The sequence below is a fragment of the Halichoerus grypus genome, chromosome 6, assembly GCF_964656455.1.
Source record: "Halichoerus grypus chromosome 6, mHalGry1.hap1.1, whole genome shotgun sequence".
Taxonomy (NCBI): domain Eukaryota; kingdom Metazoa; phylum Chordata; class Mammalia; order Carnivora; family Phocidae; genus Halichoerus; species Halichoerus grypus.
In genome coordinates, this window is record NC_135717.1 from 92,190,833 (window position 1) to 92,213,085 (window position 22,253).

Consider the following 22,253-nt stretch of genomic DNA (forward strand, 5'->3'; position numbering starts at 1 on the left):
ACCACAGAACATCTGTGGGAAAATGCAGTGGCGAGGTTGGGGGAATCTGGGAGTCAGTGCAGAATATGTACTTCAAAATTATGTCTCCTACAGATTAAGGGACCTGGAGTATTTATTCAACAATTTCCTTCAGTCATTGGTGGATGGTTACTCCTGGGGTGGATGTTAATTCCCAATACTTCTTCTCTGTCTGGCAAGTGGACAAAGTAGAGTCTAATCATAAGGAAACTTGAGTAACTGGGAGATAGACCAGAGTGTACTGCCCTGGCAAAGCCCAAAAGGATAGGGATGGGATATCAAAACTGTCTGCTGCAGTCTACTCTTTGCACTGAAAAGAGTCACTCATGTCCCATAAGAATATATTTTTATATAGCTCCCATACCACTCATTCAACATGAACTTCATCCATGGACAGCACTTTTGTTGCCCTAAGTTTATTGCCCAGTGGAGTAATTCAGACCCTAATTTCCAAGAGGGACGACCGTTGGTTATGAAGCCTTTTCAAGCCATTGTTGCCGCAATTGCCCATTATTGGGTATGGACAAGGAAACCACAGTAGATTCTCTTATTTCCAGATATACACTTACTGGTCCTCATTATGCAGCATCAACCCTATCTCTTATGATAGTACAAGTCATTTTCCCTATCAGTATAGTATGCCAGGAGAGTATTGCTATCTTTGCCTCCCCGTCTCCTGTGAAGCACTTTCTGTATCTCTTGAAAAATGCCTGTTTATGGTCGAAGAGCCCAGTTGCATGCCAGAAGCGGGATTCTGAATGATAAATACTTCCCTGCTGCAGAGAACATGGTCTTGGACCAGCAACGTAGGGGTCTCTGCTGTTAAATTCTTAGACTTTTCCTTGGAAAAATTTTCAGAAATGACACTTGCTGTTCTCATTTTATCACATGTCATTTGGTCCAAAGCCTGAATCTGTGCAGAGTTCTCTCTTGCTCTGTTTTCTACTCTATAGTCGTGGTCTTGAGTCATAAATGTGTTATTAATGTCCCCAATATCCTAAGAGGCCCACCTAGCACTGTGTATCTTTCTTACACAGGAGTTATAAGAAACAACAACTTGTTCTTTATCTTAGATGGGATATGCTAGATCGTTGTATTCACTAATAAGGTAATCCCCTGTATCTCTGCAGGGTTTATTTTATACCTCATGGTACTTTGCCATAGTTCTTTCCATTCCTTGCTTCCTGAATATGATTAAAATAAGGTCAGCAGTATAAGACAACAATTTGAGGTTTAACAGAATATCCAGATGATCAAGTTTACTTTGAACTATATTGTAACAAAGAGCAAGAAAATAATTATAGCTATAGCATAAAACAATGAAGGTGTATTGCTGTCCATTCCAAAGGAATACAAATTGTTCTGTTCCTCTTCCTTCATAGGAATAAAAAGAACACATTCACCAAATCAATAGCTACATAAAAGTGCTAGAGGCTTTGTTGATTTGTTACAGTACCAAATCCATATTCAGCATATCAACTGAGATAGGGGCTATCACTTGGTTAGCTTAATACAGTATTCTACTATTTGCTCATCTCAAGGATTTTTGGTGAAATAAACAGTGGTATGATAAGACTACCACACCCATCTTCAAGAATAGCACTAATTATTGCCATTCAAATTGAGATATCCGTTGCTTCTGATTTTCTATGTGGGTCAAAGATGTGTGTGTGGCCTTCCTTACAGTAAAATCTTGGTTCTTACTCCACAGTTAGCCAGTGTGAGGATTCTGTCAGCTGTTAAGTGTGTTTATCTTAATTACAAACCCATGAATAGAAAAATGACCAGTGGTTGGTTCTCACACCCTTTGGATCCACTGTGAAGCAAACTTAGGGCAAGAATGCATTTATCATCTGACCTGTGTGTTCCCTGCCTCTAATGGAGGGCCATAATGGTGTTTTATGTTCCTCAGTATTGCTTAAGTTCCTAATATATCTGTTAGCCCTTGGAAGATATATTGCAAGTCAGGAAACTGGATTGTGATTTTCCACTGTGGTAACTGACATTAGCATTCTGCTCACCAACTGTTTATTCTTTCTGATATTTAGTCAAATAATGACCTCACTGGCTGCCCATCTCCTTACCCCTAATAACATAATGGTTTATTCACCTTCATCACATATTCCTACGTGTCCATGGCCTCCTGCTGGCCATTCCAGTTTTGCTGCTCATTATAGTAATTGCATACACCTTGCTGTTGACAATTATGTGCTGCTATCTGGCTTCTGCTACTCTTGAATCCAATCATCTCCATTGATGCTATAGTTCAAATTGCTGTATCTGCCTGCAATGACCTCTTTTGAGGTTCTTTTCTTCCCACAAAGCCATCCTAAGCACCTATCCTTCTATGCCCACATTAAATTCACTTCTTTGTCATAAAGTTTTCTCAGCTCCCCCAGCCAGAATTGGTTGCTCTTATGTTTTTCTCATTTTTAGTTTGTACTAGATTATCATATCTTCTCAGGATCTATATTAGAAGCAGTGTGTATTTCACTATAGTGTAAGATCCTTTAGTACAGAAACTTTGTCCAATTTATCATTATATCTCCTGAAGTACTCTTCCTACAGCCCTTCCTCCTTTTTGGAATAGCTGAAGTCATCTGAATAAAATTAATCATGATATGAGAAAATATGAAGTGTATAATACAAAGATTCTGGATGTTTATGTATTTCAATAATTAATATTTCAATAATTTGTAAATACTAGAAATTGAGCAATAAGAACAATTCAGAGCTGTAATTCTTTTGATCTATGTTAGGCAAGTGCTAAGGTATATCCTATAAAAATGTATTTATTATGCATGAGAATCTCATCCCTAAAGAAGAGCAGGTAAAATGGAAATTTATTCAATTTAATGAAACAATTGATATGTATTACACAAAAACCCTTCTACATCTAGCGTATTACATTTTCCAGTGACTAATTTAAATAAACTAACATGGATGAAGTCCTTGTAATGATCCATTTATATATATACATAGATATATAAATCTATGTATATCTTGAAATGATTAGAGGAAGAAACATAACCATAGTGATTTCTTTGTGTGTGTGATTTCTTTATATTAGCAATTCTGTGCTAGTTTATTTTATCTAAAGATCTCCAAGGCTTTACAAACATTAACATCTCCCTCTTATCCAGTGAGATAAGTATCATTATCCAAGTTTTATAGTGAAGTGATGGAGGCACAAAGAGATTAAGTGATTTCCTCAAGGTTACCGCCAGTTATGACAAAGAAAGGGATAGAAGTTAGATTTATGAATCTCAGTCTTATGCTTTAACTATCCTTGGGCTCTGTGTATTTGTCACCAAAGACATCCAGATAAAAAACATTGAGAACACAGTAAACAAAGACCATATAGGTAAAAGCCAAATATTTGGATATTCTATATCAAATTGATTAAATAGGTAAAAGCATTAAATACAAATCTGGAAAGCTAACTTTATTATAAAGACAGTGAACCATAGTCTGTAATTAAATAAAGCTGGAAGAGATTATGTTACTTTATATGCCAGTCAATTTGCATGTAAGAGTATAGGACTGTGCTTCGAGAAAAGTCTAAAAATATGTATGTTTCTATATTTACGTCATTTGAAACTTATTAACATGGCCTACGGCAATCTATAGACTTAATAACTATATTTGGGTAACATGTTTTCTTTGCTCTTTGTTTTTAACAATCTATCCTGTCAGATTAAAAGGTTAAATTACTTTTCTAAGTGACCTCTATGTGAAGTAAGAATTGTATTGTGAAAGCAGAACAGAATTTATTCTTTTATTCTGGTAAATCAGACAAAAGAATTATAATTGTACAGATTGTCTAAGTATTCATAAATCTACACCTGTAATATGTATTTGTTTATCTACTAACATTGATCTCAGGTAAGAAATAACATTGATCTCAGTTAACCACGACAAAGTTCTAAGCATTCTTTTTCTTGAAACAGTGTATTTCTGTGTCTCTTAAAGACAATCCAGTGTTCTCAGAAAATGAGAGTTAAGTCATCTGACATTTCTTCACTATGAGCCAAGATCCGCTTTTGCTAATGGAGGGTGTCTGCAGGTTCCTTGATATTTAAAGTTAGGAATTTTTCTATATCCCCCAATTGGTTTTCTTTTCACTAATATGCCAATACCCTCATCTATTCATAGTCAAATGTGAAAAGACAACAAAAGGAAGAGAGGTCATTTGCACCATGTCTCCTGGATTACCTAATCTCTGACAAACTGTTTTCTTTCAATCCCTTTGACCCATATCCCTCTGCCAGTGACATATAATAAACTACACACATTAAAAGTATGTATTTTGATAAGTTTTGACATACGTATACACCCTTGAAACCATTGACACTCTCAAGATAGCGAAATTGTCCCTCGTCCCCCAAATTGCCCTGTTGTGATTCTCCCATCCTCCCTTCTCACTCTTTCCCAGCCCCACCCTCTATCCGCCGCCCCTCCCCACCATCCCAAAGCAACCACAGATCTGCGTTCTGTCACTACAGCCTTGTTTTCCCTTTCACCTTTTGCATACATGGAACTGTATGACATGTACTCTTTTTCATGATTTATTTTACTCAACATAATTATTTTGTTATTAATCTATGAAGTATATATAAATAGATCTTTTTTTATTACTGGATAGTAGTCCATTGCATGGGTATACCACTTTTAAAAAATTCATCCACCTTTTCATAACCATTTGAATTGTTTTTAGTTTCAATTACAAATAAACCTTCCACAAACATTTGAAGTATTTGTATGTACATACACTTTCATTTCTCTAGGTAAATACCTAGCAATGAAAAGTCCACCTCTTATGGTAGGTGCATGGTTTTTGTTTTGTTTTGTTTTAAAGATTTATTTATTTGTTTTAGAGAGAGAGAGAGAGTGCTCATGAGTGGGGAGAGGGGCAGGGGGAGAGAGCCTTCAAGCAGACTCCTCACTGAGTGACGAGCCCCACACAGGGCTCCATCTCACAACCCTGAGATCATGATCTCAGACAAAATCAAGAGTAAGTCACCCAACTGACTGAGCCACCGAGGCACCCCAGCCCATTAATTTTTTTAATTAACATCCACTCCAAGCAAATCTGAAAGATACTATAACTGAAATCTGCATGAATGTTGTGAGTCCAGATCTTTGAAACATGATATGCTTACAGAATACCTACATTATCTAATAACTTTGCAATCATGAGAACAACGAGTTGTTTGGTAATAGTATAAACAAACAGATAACTCTCCACATTTTTATTGAAGCCATTAGCTGGATAACTTGGTCTTATAAAAAAATATACTACAATTTCTACCACACTGTTTGCTTCTTCAATGCAATAACCATCAACCTTGTGTATTTGTTCTTCTAGCAATGAGCAGAAGAGCTGGTATTATTTTTAAAATAAGAAAATAGCTTATTTTCATGAAAGTAAAATGGTACTTGACAAAATTCTAAAAAATCTTTCATGATAGTCTACTATTCCTAAAGTATTTTTTATGTTATGATAAAAAACAGAAATAAGTGCATATTATCTGGATGCAGGCCCAAAGCACAAAAGCCAGATTATCAAAATATGTATGCATCAAAAATACTTCTTCCTTTTTTATGTTTATAAAATGCTGTGTTTGTGCTAGTTCATGTCCAAAGTTTAGTGCATTATTTTTAGATAGACATTTTTCTGTGTATTTTCTATTATAAGAGTTGTGTATGTCAAGGGTTTTATAAATGGTAATGAATTTCTTTCTTTTAACTGGATTTTAAATCCAGTTCATCTTTCCTATTGTGTGAGTCTCTAAGTTTCTCCTAAATTAGTAAAGCTTCCTGTTCTCTGCTTATTTATAATATATAAATCTTATAGTTTTAAAAGAAACAGCAATTAGGATCTGTGTTTTAAAGTGCCAGTGGTAATATTCCATTGTATATATGGACCACATCTTCTTTATCCATTCATCTGTTGAAGGGCATCTTGGCTCTTTCCACAGTTTGGCTATTGCGGACATTGCTGCTATGAACATTGAGGTGCATATGGCCCTCAGCCATCAGAAAGGATGAATACCCAACTTTTACATCAACATGGATGGGATTGGAGGAGATTATGCTAAATGAAATAAGTCAAGCAGAGAAAGTCAATTATCATATGGTTTGTGGAAATAAGGAATAGCATGGAGGACGTTAGGAGAAGGAAGGGAAAAATGAAGGGGGGGATTCAGAGGGGGAGACGAACCATGAGAGACTATGGACTCTGAGAAACAAACTGAGGGTTCTAGAGGGGAGGGGGGTGGGGGATGGGTTAGCCTGGTGATGGGTATTAAGGAGGGCACGTACTGCATGGAGCACTGGGTGTTATACGCAAACAATGAATCATGGAACACTACATCAAAAACTAATGATGTAATGTATGGTGACTAACATAATAAAATAAAAATAAATAAAAATTAAAAAGAATAAAGTGCCAGTGGTGTATGTACTGATCCAAAAAAATTTACAACACAGGAAAACAAAAACATCTTCCATAGTAGGATATCCAAACACAAAATATGCTTAATATACTATATGCGCAATAAAATTTTAAATTGTCTTAGATATGTGAGTAATTACATGCAGGCTAAACTTCCATCTGGTATATTGACAAGCCAAGTTTGGTTTTAATATGCAAGAATCTGAGTGTATATGTGTCTCTCTGTGCACACATGCTTGTGATAGATATTAAAAGAAAAAAAAGATAGAAAAAAGTTTGTATCTACCCCCTGCAACTCTTCTCTTTGATCTCTCAAGAAAGGAAATGTAGTATATTTGAAATTCACAAGTCCCAAATTTTTGTGATTCAATAATTCCTCCTATTGAAATTTTTGACAAGTTGTTTTAAACAAATTGCTCTCGGGAGTGGGGAGGGCATTATTATTCAATGATCTTCAGAAACTTGACAGAGAATAATACCTACATAGTGTAACCTCATTGCTGATCAGGGTTTAGTCTGATGATTTGATCAAGTAAGAGGAGGTTCTCTTCATCCCTTGACTAGAGGACACATACACTGATGCCTTCCTCTACTTATTCTACCTATCAAATTCCTACTCCACCTCAAGATAAGGTCCAAATTCTACTTATTTTCTTCTTTAAAGATTATTTATTTATTTATTTATTTGAGAGAGAGAGAGGGTGAGTGAGAGAGAGAGTGCAAGCACGAGCAGGGGAGGAGCAGAGGGTGAGGGAGAGGCAGACTCCCTCCTGAGCAGGGAGCTCAATGCAGGGTTCCATCCCAGGACGCTGGGATGACAATCTGAGCTGAAGGCAGATGCTTAACTGACTGAGCCACCCAGGTACCCCTGGAGTCTACCTATTTTCTTAAACCTTCCTTGATTGCTTTAGAATATGCTCTCCATTAATACATATTGCATTAATATCTATCTGTTTCTCCAATTGACTGTAAATTTCCTTACTTCAAGTATGGTACCCTTTTCATATCTATACAGGCATGCTTCAGAGACATCATCCATTCAGTTCCAGATTACTACAATAAAGTGAATATCACAATCAAGCAAGTCAAATAATTTTTTTTTGTTTCCCTGTGCATATAAGTTATGTTTACACTATACTATACTGTAGTCTAGTAAGAGTTCAATAGCATTATGTCTAAAATAAAGTACATATTATAAGGAAAAATACCTTATTGCTAAAAAGTACTAATCATCATCTCAACTTTCAGCAAGTCACAATCTTTTTTGCTGGGGGAGGGTCTCACCTCCATGTTGATGGTTACTGATCAGGGTGGTAGTTGTTGAAGTTTGGGGTGTCTGTGGCAATTTCTTAAAATAAGACAAAAGTGAAATTAACTCTTCCTTTTGTGAGTGAATTCTCTGTACCTGTGATGTTGTTTCATAGCATTTTATGCACAGTAGAACTCTCTCAAAATTGGAGGCAATTCTTTCAAACTCTGCTGCTATTTTATCAGCTAAATTTATGGACTATTCTAATCCCTTTCAAAAATCCTTTCAACAATCTTCACAGCATCTTCACCAGAAGTAGATTCCAACTCAAAAAACCACATTCTTTGCTCATCCATGAGAAGCAACTCTTGATCTCTTTAAGTTTTACCATGAGATTGTGGCCACTCAAATATAATAATGAAAATTTAAAAATATTGCAAAATTACCAAAAATGTGACCCAGAGACTCAAAGTGAGCAAATGCTGTTGGAAAAATCGTGCCAATAGATTTTCTTGACACAGGGTTTTTATAAACCTTAAATATGTAAAAAATGCCATATCTGAGATGCACAATAAAACAAAGGCAAATCACAATAAAACAAAATATGCCTGTATGATTATTATATACATATCCATAAGTGTTACAACTACTAAGTGTTATTCTAAGTTTGCAGAAATGACAAATAAAGTCTCTTCCCTTAGGGAGATAGAGACCTCAAAGTTTAGCAGAAAAGATGGGCAAGAAAAATAATTAAACAGCAATATAATAAGCACAAATAGATGTTATTATTTGAGACCATACCCTAAGGGAGTCAAGGAAAGCTTCCTAGAGTAGGTGACACCTAAATTCAGTGTTATGGAATAACTAGGCATTAACCAAGTAAAGGATGAGTGAAGGGGAGCAGTCCAAGCAGATGGGACAGCATGAAAGCCTACATTGAGAAATGAGCTAGTAAAGGCAGATACAGAACTTAAATTTTGAGATTAGGATCAGAAAAGTTGAGATTGGAACAGAAGTCATAGAAAACCAGACCATGGAAAGCATCTTAACCTGGGCAACCACATATTTCCATCTACCAGGTTTTTGCCAGTTGGGCTGGTACAACTAGAAATAACATTCCCCTTAACTCATGTGTGGCCCACTTTGGACATTAAATTCTAAGGTCACTGTAATTTAAGACTATCTCCTGATTTTTTTTTACTGCAAATAGTAAGGAGCCTTTGACAGATGTTTATAAATATTGATAAGGTCAGATAAACCATTGAAAAAAACTAATCTGGCACCTGGTTGGAAGATGACATTCAAAGGAGTAAGATTGAGGCCATAAAAACTAGTAAGGAGCCCCTGAAACAATCCAAGTGAGAAACGATAAGGACCTGAATGGCAGTGATGGTAAACGGGGTTGTAGAGAAGAAATCATTTCAAGAGGTGTTTAGGAAATAAAATAACCATCACTTTTGAATGGTGGAGAAAAACAGGGAGGAAACAACTAGATACTAAATGTGATTCAGAAGAATAAAGGCAAGTAAGTGAAGGCACAGAAGTGGAGAAAACTCTAGGCTGTGTTCTTTGATGATGGAATAGCATAAAATAGAAAGATCATAACATGTGTGTGGCAGTAATTGTAAGGTAACTCTGGTAGAGCTTCTTAGACACAAATACCAGGCAACATTAATGTCAGCGCTGTGAAGTGTGAGCCTAGAGAGAAGCATGGAATAATCAGGAGCCTGTTTGCACTGGACACGTGTGGGGCAATGGGGACAGGCTGCCAAGTCCTGCAATAATGTCCTGGTGTGAGCTGCCCAGTGAGTCAGCTGTCAGAGCCAGCAAATCAGAGCTGGAATCCGGTAAACAATTCATTACTGAGGCTAAAGGTTGAAAACAAGCTAAATGAGCTGATGATACGATAGGTAATCAGACTAAGGCATAGGTAGAAACAAAATCAAGGACTTCCTGCTGGGGCAGGGAACAGTGAAGAGAGCATTTGTGAATAAAACTGACAAATATATGATTGAAAAGCTGCTCTTGATCGCAGAAGCTGGAAGGTGACAAGGCATGAAGCAGGCAGAGGTTAAAAAGAAATAACTGAGTGCTCACTCACGGAGGTTAAATTTTACCCAAATAAATAGGTCGCCTGGGTGGCTCAGTTGGTTAAGCCTCCGACTCTTGACTTCAGCTCAGGTCATAATCTCAGGTCATGATCTCAGGGTTGTGAGATCAAGCCCCATGTCAGGCTCCCCACTCAGTGGGGAGTCTGCTGGAGATTCTCTCCCTCTCCCTCTGTTCCTCTGCCCTGCTCTAAATAAATAAATAAATAAATAAATAAAATCTTTAAAAAAAATGTACCCAAAAAAGTAAACTGCCAAATGCCAAACTTAATAGATGAGTTTGTGGATTCACAAGCAGCAACATCCACGAGCAGTCAATGCAGAGGCAGAGGGTTTTGCTAGGGCCACGGCCATTTAATTTTTTTGACAAGCAATGAGAGCAACAGAAAAGTAAAATTAAAAAATGAGATGACAAAATAAGTGTTGGTAGCTATATGATAAGGTCTTTATGCTTTGTAAGATAGCCAGAATATTCTCTTTTATTTTAAGTATTCATATGTAAAATAGTAAGCAGTTCTACTTATTGTCACATGTGACTAAATTTTTTTTAGTGAAATAAATTATGCCAATAAAAATTTATCTTCTGGAAGAATATTTTATCTTATCCTGATTTTTTTTTCCATCAACTACCATCATAAATTTCAGAAACTTGGTAATTTGCTCCTCCCCTAAAAATCTTCACTTTAAAGTGATGTGTTCTATTGAATTACAGTCACAGGTAATAGTCAATGGGAAGGAAATTAAGAGCTAAAAGCTATCATGACAGTAAGGTTTGGGAAATTACTGAATAGTAGTTGGAAATGTAAAGTAAGAACAACCTTCAAAGTGGTATCTGGATGTTAGATTCAAGCTAATATGTCTAATCTTAGATATCTGCTTAAAACTAGGATGCTTTGTCACTATTTATTTATTTAAAATTATTTATTAATTTATTATAAATTAATTTATTAATTCAAAAGTATTTGTTAAAAATTTTATTAATTTAAAATTGTAATTTATTTAAAAATTTTTTTGCATATTTTATGTCATACCCAGATGAATGCTGTATTAGTGAAACCTACCCTCTTATTAATCAGCCACTACATTAAAACGAACAAAACAAAAAGCAAATGACCCTTTGTGCCATATTTGGAGACAGTCATCTATTTCAGAAATAAGTATCTGTGGATCTATGGTCAGGGAAGATTATCCACAATGAATTAATATATTAAGGAGCAATAAAGACAATAAATATTAACATAATCTATAAACGCTCAATATAATTAGTGTTTGCAAAAGTACTTTAAAATTTGGCTAATAAGGGGCGCCTGGGTGGCTCAGTCGTTAAGCGTCTGCCTTCGGCTCAGGTCATGATCCCAGGGTCCTGGGATCGAGCCCTGCATGGGGCTCCCTGCTCGGCGGGAAGCCTGCTTCTCCCTCTCCCACTCCCCCTGCTGGTGTTCCCTCTCTAGCTGTGTCTCTCTCTGTCAAATAAATAAATAAAATCTTAAAAAAAAAAAAAAAATTGGCTAATAAGATTTAAGCAAATTAAGTTACTATGTAAGTCTGAGTTTTTATAAGTAACATAATTAATATGTCATTAGGGCCCTTTGTTAGTTTCACTGGGAAAATATCTTTCCATCACATCTGTCCAGGCTGAATACAATTCATTTTATTGTCTCCCATAACTCACTTCTTATGGTTTTATGGAAGCACACGTGGTACTTTCACCTCTAGCTCTACCCTGTGTTATACTACATCACAAACTCATTTAATGGTGATATTAATGATTTTAGAAATCACTACAAATGGTTGCCAGCATCGTTGTCGTTAACGTCTCAAGGGAACCATACAAGTGAGTTTTATCAGCTTGAGGCTGAGGTATTTGATGAAGTAATAACAAACTAGCTCTGAATTGTCTTTCATTACCCTTTATCTCTCCTAGAGAGAATATAACTTATTCAAATTATAATGGCTTCTGTTATCAATGAGCTTTACTATTTATTTACCTGCATCCAGACATGCAAATGCACATGCATTCTGGTTTTTCAACCTACCTGTAATGAAATTTCTTCACTATCAGAATCATGCACAATCACAAATTACAAACTAGTTTCTAGTATAATTTGCTTAGCATAAAAAAAAACCCTACTCATTCTTTTAATATACTATCTTGATTAAAGGAGTAAAATCCAATCATTAGGGTTGAAATACAGTATATGCTAAACAACTTTTAAAATAAGATCACTATTTCAATTCAGAAATAGTTTTGTTTTTCTCTTAAGCAACATATGAAGTTAAATTGTGCTGAGGCTAACTTAGGTTAAGTAGAGAATTACTAAAGATGGGGCCTCTTGCTCAGCACAGATACCTAGGTATCTACTTTTTATTTTAGCTTAGTTATCTTTATTTATGGCAATAGTCCTTATATTTGTATAAGCTGGGTAATTTCAAAGAGTTTTCATACTCCTTATCAGTAGTATCCCCTTAACTGATCGTAAAGTAGGGTAAAAAGTTACAATTATGTGTAATTGACGGAGAGAGGAGTTCCAGAAAAGTGCTTTGATAGCCTCTAAGAGAATCAAAAGAGTATTCCCTGAGCCATTCCTCTTTCCTCTCTACCTTGTCTGCTTTTGACCTTGAGAATAACTCTGTCTTTCTTGTCTTTTTTAACATGTTAACTAACGATGCAAAAAAAAAAAAAAAAAAAAACCTTACAATGAAGTTAATGATGATTCATTCTTACAACGAATATTTATTGACTACTGGCTTCATGCCACATATTCTTCTAGATATGGAGGATAATATAGACAAGAATTTCTACCTTCACTGTATTCTGTTGAAGGTAATGTGTGTAAACGCTACGGAAAAAAATAGAAAAATCGTGAAGATGGAAGGAGACTGTTAGGGATTGCTTTTAATTTTAAAAAGTATAATGGAATCGGCCTCAATGACATAGTAATAGACTAGAAAGAGATGAGGGAGTAAAGTACCTTACAGAAAAAAATGAGGCTTTTGTAACAATAACTTCCAATGGCTTACCGTTTTCTATTTTGTGAAATGTTCTTGATATATCATGAGATTCAATCCTCCCAATAACCCTAAGAAGTAAGCAGGACAATTGTGATTATCCCCATCTTGTAGATGAGAAAACACATTTGAAAAAATTAAATGTCATAAACAACACCTGTATTAATTTTCCCCTACCAGACCATATTTTAACCCTTTAGTTTAATACTCCACAGGCCAATGTATTAGCTTCATTTGGGATTCTTTCAACCCAATGAAACGCCCTAAAATTAAAGTGTTAATATTATACTAGTCAATGACATCCACAAAAGTAGAATCATGTCTGTTCTATTCACTTATGATGTCATTTCATTAAGCACATTAGTGCCCAGCTACACTGGACTTCCTGATTCTTAAATACACCCATTAATTATTTTCTGCTTTCTCTGACTAGAAGCAGTCAAATACTTGCCCACATACTCTCTTTTTCTATCTTTCCATTATGACATCGGATATTTCTTTAGAGTTGTTGTTTTTTTCAGATTCTCAGATGGTGGGCACTTTCTTATCATTTGGGTCTTAAATTCTGTTATCCCATTCAGATTATTTATTGTCTACCTACTTCCAACTAGTGTGTGAAGTGTCTGGGAGCAGAGACATTGGCACTGTGATCACAATGGTGTTTTAAATTCTCAGAACTTTACAAAACACATTGTAAGCACCTTGTATTTGTTGTTCTAATGAATGAATAATGGCTATCAAGTCATCTTACAATTCCAAATATGTTCTAAGCATCAGTAACTACAGAAAGCATTTGGAACTAGTAAAAGTAATATTCCTTATATCAAGTTCTTTTCTTAGCATTAAATTATTTAAATACCATTACTATGATCACTTCTCAGATCAGAAAATGAAGCAGAGAGAGTGCCTCTACCAACCAATAACTCTCAGAACCAAGATTTGGGTACATAGTCTTAACCACTCCACTCTATGAAATTCCTCTTTGACACTCTCCCAAAGGATTATGAATATTTCCTGTGAATTATTATACTTATTATAATATTTCTTTTGAAAGATTATGAATATTTCCAACACACTGACAAGTCGAGGGAATGTCATTTGCATTATTGTACATGAACATAGAAAATGTGAATAAACTCCCTTGGGTTAGGTAGATGAAGGTCATTGTTTTATTTGGAATACCTTGAACAACTTATATTTTTCTCCCTAATTCTGTTGTCTTCTGCTCTTTCTGACTGATGAGTAAATACTTGCCCACATACTCTATCAGTTTTCTAATCACCACTAGAAGAAATGTAAATAAAAGTGTAAATATTTTTATTTTTATTTATTTTTATTTTTTTATTTTTTAAAGATTTTATTTATTTATTTGACAGAGAGAGACACAGCGAGAGAGGGAACACAAGCAGGGGGAGTGGGAGAGGGAGAAGCAGGCTTCCCACCGAGCAGGGAGCCCGATGCGGGGCTTGATCCCAGGACCCTGAGATCGTGACCTGAGCTGAAGGCTTAATGACTGAGCCACCCAGGTGCCCCAGAAGTGTAAATATTTTTAAAAAGAATATCCTAATTCTACAATGTTTATACGTAAATATACATCGGAAAGCTTAGATGTGTACCTGGAGGAAGGAGGAATTCCCATCAAGATATCAGTGGAAGAGAAAACTAGAAAAATTTCTAAGGTATACATTTGTCTATGTTTTAAAATTAATAAGGAGAAACTCTTATTTCAACATCATAAATATTAGTTATCAGAGAAACTGGATGTTATGGTGCAGGGGGAAGATTTATGCAAGACTTTTCCATACTATAAAAGGTGAGACTTTCTTCTTTGCCTTAAAGTGAAAGAAAAAACGTAAGATCAAGAAAGCCACATGAGGATAAACGTAATGGCATGAAGCTCTGAACCCTGCACCCACTCTACAGTGTTGGGGAAATAGCAGAAATGAGTAGTGATCCTTTAGTGATCTCTATTAGTTATTCCAAGTTTATTCTGCAGAGCCCATAAGTAGGATCTTAAGTGTTACAAGAAACAAGATTTCTATGGCAGATATATTTTTAAAATGCTTGATGGAAGTTAATCAAGTGTTATTTCTGAAAAACTTCTTGGAACTTTTAATGCACCAATGTGACTTGCAAGTATTCAGAAGGCAGTAATAAAAATAAAAAAAAATTTAAAATTAAAAAAAAAAGTCAGTTACGGGTTGCAGGGTTTCCCAAATTAACTTGAATTCAAAATCACATTTTCATAAAAAGGAAAGATGTGCCTTAGAGTTTACCTGGGATTGCTAATGATTCTGATTAGTAATGATAGGAAAAGCAAATTAGCTTATGTCATTCACCAGTTGATAATGTAAAAAGAGTAACTAGTGTGGTTGCAATGGGTAGAAGATAAATAGAGAGCACTTACTTGACAGGATTTTGGTATAATTATATTGGTAGTTCCTACGGATAAGATTCTCTATATTCAAATACAGTTTCAATTAAATTGCTATCATCTTAGGGGGAAAAAAAAACCCTTAGGGTAGGTTAAGCTGTAGTTGAAGATTTTATGATTGTTTCTAAATATGTATTTAAAAGGGGTCTTATGGGTGCCTGGGTGGCTCAGTTAGTTAGTGTCTGCCTTCGGCTCAGATCGTGATCTCAAGGTCCTGGGGTAGAGCCCTGCAGAGGGCTCCCTGCTCAGTGGGGAGCCTGCTTCTTCTTCTCCATTTGCCCCTCCCCACTGCTTGTGCGCTCTCTCTTGTGCACAGGCTCTCTCTCTCTCTCTCTCTCAAATATATACCATCAAAAAAATAAATATAATCTTAAAATAAATAAATAAAAGGGGCCTTATTATACCCAGATATGTATATTTCTTTCAATTCTGTTTTGAACTAATGGTTGTTTATATGTATTATTAAATTTAAAAGATTTCTAAAAAAGTCATTATTGACTGCTAAAAGGGTGTGTAGTGTAAGTACTATTTTTCACCTATAGGAATTTAGCTTTTTAGACCTGTTATCATTCTAAGAATATATACCATTTTATCAAGTAGCAGCTTTTCTCAAATGTAGATATAGATCTCTAGAAAGAAGAAGCTTCTGAAGTTCTAATTTTGCACACTCAGTCTATAAGGGAGTAGAACATGTCAGACTAAAATTTCCTAGGTAGGTCTCTTCCTGTCTCTGGGATATATGACAATAAAATACTAAGGAGACAAGTATAAAATCTACCTCACAGAATTTTTTTGAGTCTTGGAAATGAAAAGGATGATACTGAATAAATGAAAGATCAAATGACAAATACAGTAAATAAAAGATCAAATAAATGAAAGATCAAAGGAGAACATTGTTACCTCCTACTTCCCACCTGGTTCACAAGCAAGCCCACAGTCTTCCTTAAGCTAATGTCCAGAGGAAATATATTAAGGGACCTCTTACCTTAGAATATTGGGTGTGACCTCAAAAGTGATTAAAGGTCAATGACAATGCCTGGCAGAATATTAGAGCAGTTTAAGGCAGGAGGGAAAACATGGAGAAAGAACAGGGAAGACATAGAACTTGACCAGGTGGTTAATAAAAATAGTGTTTGGTGAAATTTTTGGAGGACTTAAATAGGAAATGAACTTCTTATTTAGGAATTTGTAAAATATATTGCATTGAAGTAAAACACAAAGAGTGTATATATCATTAGTTTGCAGTGAAATTGATCATCATCAAGAGAACATAGCCATATAATCAACAACCAGGTAAAGCTATAGAGCATTACTGATGCCAGGGAATGCCACCCCCGCCCCTGAACCCCTTGAACAGCTCTCTTCATTCCAAAAGAAACATTATTGTTTTTTTTTGTTGCCTCCTTTTGAACCTTACATAAATGTAATCACATACTATGTACTCAGAATAATGAGATTCATCTATGTTATACCATTATATAGTGACTGCTTTATTTGAACTATGAATAAAAAATAGTTACAACTTGTTATTGCAAATCATAGAAAATAATTCTATAAGTTGCCCAAATTTTGAGACAAATTTCCATTTGAATGAACCAATGTCTTTTTTTCTTTATTTCAAATATGGTGCTGATGAACCAAAGAATTATCTTGAACTCTTCATACAAAATTATAAAAATTGAATACAATATCACATGAATATAGGAATTTTTTCATGCATATAGGAGTGTAACTATAATGTAAAAGGAATGATTTTCATGTATGGCCTATAGGATTCCTTTTGTTTCTTGGCTTTTGGTTGGTGGAACCTTTTGAAAATCTGGAGATCACCTACATAGATCACTCACTTGAAAACTTTCCATATTTACATACACAACATTTTGCATTTAATTTCAGAGCATCAGACCACCTAAAGGAATTTGCAAATCTACAGTGCTGAAATGAAGAATATTAACTTTAAAGTCATACTTTTGCAAACATTTTTTTTTCAGAGAGGAAGTGGGGGAGAGGGAGAGAGAAAGGGGGAGAGGGGAAGAGAGAGAGGGAGAGAGAGAATCCCAAGCAGGCTCTGTGCCCAGGGCAGAGCCCCACCAGGGGCTTGATCCTACAACCCTGAGATCATGACCTGAGCCAAAATCAAGAGTCAGACACTTAACCAACTGAGTCACCCACGCACTCCTGCAAACATTAAAAAACAAAACAAAACAAAACATAGAGAGAAAGACTGTTTAGAACAATAGTCTCCTTCTTTTGTAGAGAAGAAAATTGCAGCGGTTTTTGTTACAATAGGTTTTAAAGCATAGTAAGTAGGCAGAGAGTTTGCCTTTCTAGGTAGTTGAAATTAGGCCACCAAGGCTTAATGAGCCTTGCCTTTGAGTAGTCTCAGATTTATTCTCTTGTGCTACTCTAGTCCAGATACAGTATATTGGGATTTTCTCTCTCTTTCTCATACTCTTCTCACATGTAATTTTTGAAAAGTCTTCAGAAATTCTTAGGTTTTTCTCATTTTATCACTGAATCCTTTTGTGAAAACAGTATCAGTCGGGATCTGTTATAGCTAACAGAAAGGGCGCTCTAGCCAATTCATGCAAAAAGCTACTTAAAAGGAATTCAATGCTACCTAATCAGTGTTTGGGCACCCTTGAATAATTCGAGAATCACATCATAGAAATGACCACTACACTGCCCGTGACAAAATCAGGGAACGAAAGAAAGACACTGCTTCCCTAAATTGTAACTTCATGATCACAAAACGTGAGCTGGGATCTGGAGATCACAAAACGTGAGCTGGGATCTGGAGATCACAGAACGACCACTGCACCTGCTGGTTTGGGGAACGTACCACCTGCCGCTATCCAGGCAAGAACGTACCACCTGCTATTCTGGCCAAAGGCTCTGCTTCACCAACCGTACTCATGGTGGGGCCCCTCTCTCCACTTAGATTAGCTCTGAATTCAAGACTTCCCTGAGCGCACATGATCGGTAGAACCTAAATTAACTCTTGCTACAAGGTAGTCCTGGAAATGTGTAAGGAAGACCACAAGGGAGTGGAACCCATGCTGAGCAAGATTATTTACCTTTCATGCTGCAGATATCTCGCGGATTCAAACAGGGCATCACGACTATAAGGATGTGATTATCACAACAACAGCAATGCATCTCCAAAATAAAGTTAATTTAAAGACTATTTTTTTAAAGATTACACTGTATTTAAGTGTTGGGGCTCTTATATAACAGCAAATAAAGAAAGGATATAGAACTGACACTATGTGACTGAATCCTATACAATGAATAATAGACATTGCTCACAATATCTTACTATGCTGAAATTATTTTTGCATTAAATATTGCTTGAAATAAGAGAGACCGAAATTAGCTCAGGCTTATCTTTTTGTTTGTTTGTTTCTTTTTAAAATGTGTGTGTGTGTGTTCTGCTTGCAGAGGAATTTTTAACTAAATTAACATTTTTTTGTACCAGAATTTGATATGCACATTCCAGATGTCTAGAGAGACAAGAAAATAGCAAAACATTCTTTATTTTTTCTGTATTTAAACTTTTTCCTTATGCAAGTTAAGAGTATTATTTTACAAATTCTACATATATTTTTTTAAAACTTTGCCTCTATAATGCTGTATAATAGTGATGTCACATATGTATTCCCTGAAAGCAGATGTCCTATTTTTAATATATAAAAACAAGAGATTAAAATTTAAAAGATATGTATCTTTCTTTGAACTTCCGGGTGGCTGAGCTAAGTATCAATCTGCTTTTGAACTCTAAGGAATGGCACTCATATTAGGGTTTTTCTTTTTTTTTAAAAAAAGATTTTATTTATTCATTTGAGACACAGAGATACAGAGAGAGAGAGAGAAAGCATGAGCAGGGAGAGAGGCAGAGGCAGAGGGAGAGGGAGAAGCAGGCTCCTCGCTGAGCCAGGAGCCTGATGTGGGGCTCGATCCCAGGACCCTGGGATCATGACCTGAGCTGAAGGCAGACGCTTAACCATCTGAGCCACCCAGGCGCCCCAATTAGGGTTTTTCTGTAATTTATGCATAATAAAAATAATTCTGGTTAAAATCAATAGCTCGAAAAGTCTTTGTAGTCCAGCATGATACAATATAGGGAAAAGTAAGTTAGCTATTGAGGCAGTCATCATATCTCAACTATAAGGTGTCAGGTACATACATCCTTGTAGTCTCCATTTATTAAAACTAAAAGAAAAACTCTTTGGTACGCTAATACAAAACGTTTTAGGACGTTTCCCTGTCAACTGACCTCTATCATTTTAAGCCTTGTTAGTAGGTGATAATACTATTTGGTAGATGACCTCACTTAAAATTGAATTCCACCCAGAAAAACTAGGAAAAGATGCCATCTTATAACAGCCCCAAACTACAGGTGGAAAACCTTTGTTAAAGGAAGATTACAGACAATAATATAACAAACATTAAAAAAAAGTGGATGTGTAATAGAAGCTACATGTGTCCAGAGTCTCAATTAGAAAAAAAAAAAATGTCTCTGCGTTTGTCACAATTGTGTCTTCAGCTCCACTCCTGCTCCTCTCCAGCTCTGACTTCCGGTGATCACATGGCCTCCAGCACAAGAGGCCACAGGAGAAGATCTCTAGCCAGCGAGGCTCCCGGCTTAGTGCTCTTGCTCCCACCTCTGCCCATTTCTGGCCTGGCCTGGCTCACCCCATCTTTGGGGTGTGCGTGCGTGTGTGTGTGTGTGTGTGTGTGTGTGTGTGTGTGTGGGAGAGTCGGAAAGCAGCGGACATAACAGGACACCCTTTCTTCCCAGTGTCATGGTAATTTTCTCATTGCTCCCTACAACTATCACACAATAGCAGCAACCCCGACAGGAAGAAACCATAGAAGCCTGTTTGAAATGCAGCTTTTCGGCGCGCCTGGGTGGCTCAGTCGGTTAAGCGTCTGCCTTCGGCTCAGGTCATGATCCCAGAATGCTGGGATCGAGCCCCGCATCGGGCTCCCTGCCCCTCTGCCTACCTGTGCTGTCTCTCTGTCAAATAAATAAACAGGAAAATATCTTTAAAAAGAAAAGAATTGCAGCCTTTCTAGCGCTGTTGTCCTTGGGGCCAATCACAGCATTTCGAAGCATCAGGAAGGCTATTTATCCTTAAATAAAGAAACTCTACCTTCAAAGCTTTTGAAAGAATTACCTAATTGCATATAACATCTGTACAGGTGGCAAGCCACAAGGTCCACAGAAAGTAGATTCTCCATCCACCTTAGTTCCTTCCTGCCTTCGCCAACTCTCACAGAACCGTGTTTGCTCGCCCCCTAGTGGCAGACACCCGCACTCATATTTGCATCAATTGCTCCCATCAATGCGCCCAGAAGGTCTATAGGTAAGACAATATTATGTCCAAATTGAATACTTTGGAAAACCAAATGCAGACCTTATAGAAACCAAAAGAATACAAATACTAAATGGAATACTTCCCCCCAAGAAAAGACTATTAAAATGAGAAAATAAACAGCATCATTACAGAGAAGAAAGAACACGTGCTGCTTGCCCGGCCTGTATATAATTTTTGGTTCTGCCTGTCACAATTACAAGTTAAGTAGCATTATGTTGTTCATGCTTAATTTACTTCTGAGCAGCTTAAAAGGACCAACTCTTAGTGTGTTTGTTTTGTGGAGACACATCTGTTCACACTGCTTCTGTCTGATAGTCAAACTGCAGAAGTCGATGATTACAGCGGCCATCCTCTGCTTAGAAATAAGACTGCCAAAGATAAAAGAAAAGAAAAAGAAATAAGACTGCCTTCAAAGAAACATTTGTTTCTATATTGCAAAAATCTCCTGTAATTTCAAATATAGCAAACCATGTTGTTTTTGTTTTTGTTTTTTTTAATAGCCAGATTTACTTCTTTTAGTGTATTTTTGGGGGGTTTTTTTGGTCAAATGTTAAGGGATAGCCACAAGGGGACTTCTTTCTTCTTACTGCACATTAAGTTAACAGTGTGCTGTCTAGATATCCATTTATGTATGTTCTTATTTTTTTTTTAATTTTATTATGTTATGTTTGTAACCATACAATACATCATTAGTTTTTGATGTGGTTATCCACCATCCATTGTTTTCGTGTAACACCCAGTGCTCCATGCAGTACGTGCCCTCCTTAATACCCATCACCAGGCTAACCCATCCCCCCACTGCCTCCCCTCTAAAACCTCTTTGTCTCTCAGAGTCCATAGTCTCTCATGGTTCATCGTATACTCTTATTTTTATTTTTACAAACACCTTAAAAACAAAATTTAAAATTGTTCTAGTGGGTGCAACTGGACTTGTGACTTCAAAGCTGGATTCTATTAGGGAGAGTACACTTTACCTGATATATTTTTGAGAGATGAAGAGAATTTTGTAACAGCTTTCATATCTATATTCGAATCTGTCTCTTTTTTTTTAGAGATTTTATCTATTTATTTGTCAGAGAGAGAGCGAGAGCACACAAGCAGGAGGAAGCGGCAGGCAGAGGGAGAAGGAGGCCCCCACTGAGCAAGGAGCCCAATGTGGGGCTCTATGCCAGGACCCTAGGATCATGATCTGAGCCGAAGGCAGACGCTTAACCGACTGAGCCACCCAGGTGTCCCTATATTCTCTTAAACGCTGTGAAAAACTCATATTGACTAATGGATCTGTTTATTAAATAAAAGTTTCTGAAAAAAATTTTCTAGGAGAGAGTTCATGTTGAAATTACAGAATTAGCTATTTAGTGGTGACTTTATTCCCATTTTCCTCTTTTTTAACTCAGCTTATCTTCATTTGTTGTCTTTTATAGATAAGAAACATTCAGGTCAGCAGCATCAATAGGTTTTATTACCAAAAAAGAAAAACACCCCCAGATGTTATCATCACCCATTCTGTCAGTTTAATTAGAAATATTGAAATGTGCTCTATCCCTGTTGGGCTTCAGACTGTGGAAAATAGCTTCTTTTCCAAGTTCTTCAAATT

General features: G+C 36.3%; 1 pseudogene; it reads left to right on the forward strand.

The window, feature by feature from the left end:
* Positions 1-394: 394 nt before the first annotated feature.
* Positions 395-22,253, forward strand: part of LOC118518685 (zinc finger protein 711-like) — a 52,958-nt pseudogene continuing 31,099 nt past the window's right edge.